Here is a 2241-nt window from a genome sequence, read left to right as displayed (position 1 = left end):
TTCCTTAATCCTAAAGGATTTGAAACAGCTCTTATCTGTTGGATTTGTGTTACATGCCACTGGCTTCCAGAGCTCCCATTAGCTAGAAGGATATTAGCACCCACCCAAAGATCATGACAGGGCTTAGAGGGGGCCTCTAGGCCCAGGACAGAGGAGAGAAAGAACTCGAAAAGGACAATTATTTGAAACAGCGAAACCCTCATATTCACAGAAAAAAACAGTGAGACCCAGAGGTGTGTGGAGTGAAGCAAACAGTTTGAGTGCCCTAAGGGAAGCCTCGGAGGCCATAGCCACTGCCCTAAATCTTGTAAGGTGAAGCAAAGACAACAAGGCCTAAACTTATGTACAGAGAAAAGCCTCTTTTCCAGTTCACTCCGGAAAGGCAGCAGCCACGTGGTGAATCTCTGTACACCACACCCACCAAGAGTGTATGTCCCCATTAGTCCAACTGCTTATCTTCTGTGTTTGAGATTTGGGGTCCTGTAATTCTTATGGGGAGCAGTCCTGAGTACTATAGGGGTGTTCAGTGGTATCCCAGCCTCTACCCTAATACTGCTTTACTCTCAATGATGACAATAAAAAAAAATGACACCGTTAAATGTCTTCTGAGGGCAAATGTGTCCCTGCCCGAGAAATGCTATAACAGAATAACATAGTCCATTTTTTAAAATTAAAGTGATAGCATACTATTTTTTTTTTTTTGCCTGAGCCACTATTTGTTATGTGAGTGTTATATGCTAGGTATTTTGTGAAAAACATTACAGATGGAATCTTGTTTATCCGTGGGTAGTTGCTTACCAAATGCATTTATTTTCTTTTATTGGAAGACGCAAAGCAGCAGAATGTCCTGAGTTTTCTAGTTAATTTTTAGATTCTTCTCCTGGCTCTTGCCTCACCCAGGAAGCAGGGGAGACCGTGCTGGGAAATGTCAGGTTCATGTTGCTATAATCAAATGTCTGAGGCTAGGTTTATAAAGAGGCTAGGTTTATAAACTTAGGTCACAGTTCCAAGAACTGCAAGTTCTAAGAGTGCAGATTTTGAGTGATCCGTTTTGCTGCATCGCTTCAGGATGGATCATAAATGTGGGTGCATTTGTGGAAGTAAGAGGTCCCTCCAATAACAAAGAGGACAGGGAGAAGGGGAGAGGGAAAGAGACAGATGGAGAGGGAGGGGAAGGGAGAAGGAGAAAGAGGGAGGGGAAAGGAGAGGGAGAGGGAGGGACAGGGGGAGGGGGAGTGGAGTCTGACAGTGCCTTCTGGGGCTAACTCCCAATTAGCCTAAGGTTCTATCACTAGACCCACATCTTAAAGGTCTCACCTCCCAACAGCATCACATTAAGGACCATACTCCCAACACACAAACCTTTGGTGAACACATATGAACTATACAGAACTTCAACAAGCAAGGAGTCTGGCCCCTGTCACGTCTTAGGGCCACCTGCTCACCCTGTTTGAACCAGGGTCATCTCATCTACAAGATGGGGATAATAGTTCCTGCCAGGCAAGGTTGTAAGGCTGAAAAGTCAGAATCTGGAATGAGAGATGCCCTGGCTGGTTTCCATCAACTTGACAAAAACCTAGGTGTATCTGGGATGAGAGGGCCTTTACCATGAATTGTCTATATCTGGTCGGCCTGTAAGCAAGTCTGTGGGGGCATTTTCTTAATTGATGATTGAAGTGGGAGGGCCCAGCCTGCTTTGAGTGGTGCTAACTCCTATACAAGTTGCCTATATAGTGTATAAGAAAGTTGCCTAGAGTGTATAAGAAAGCAAACTGGGAAAGCCAGGGGGTGGGGCAGACCAGTAAGCAGAGTTCTCCCATGACCTCTGCTTCAGTTCTTGCCTCCAGGTTCCTGCCTTGAGTTCCTACCTTGGCTTCCCTGAGGATGTACTATAACTTATGACCAAATAAATCCTTTCCTCCCTAGGTTGAGTTTGGTCATGATGTTTTGTCACAACAGTAGAAACCAAACCAGGACAAGAAGGGAATCTACTTGCTTTGTGTACCACCATCTATTCAATTCCTGGATGCCGGTTCTTCATAGATGATAGATAAATCAATATTCATTGAATATAGGTTGATGAAGAAATGTCTGCTAACATCACAGCCACTGGCATGCATATGTGGTCAGTGAATACTGACTATCTGACTGCAATACCACCAGGCAAAAGCCACCAGCCACCAGCCACCAGCCACCAGCCACCAGCCACCAGCCACCAGCCACCAGCCAGTCAGCAGCCAG

The sequence above is a fragment of the Mastomys coucha genome, unplaced genomic scaffold (assembly GCF_008632895.1).
Source record: "Mastomys coucha isolate ucsf_1 unplaced genomic scaffold, UCSF_Mcou_1 pScaffold23, whole genome shotgun sequence".
In the NCBI taxonomy this organism is placed as follows: domain Eukaryota; kingdom Metazoa; phylum Chordata; class Mammalia; order Rodentia; family Muridae; genus Mastomys; species Mastomys coucha.
The sequence above is the reverse complement of the archived record's forward strand: the minus strand, read 5'-3'. Positions refer to the sequence as shown.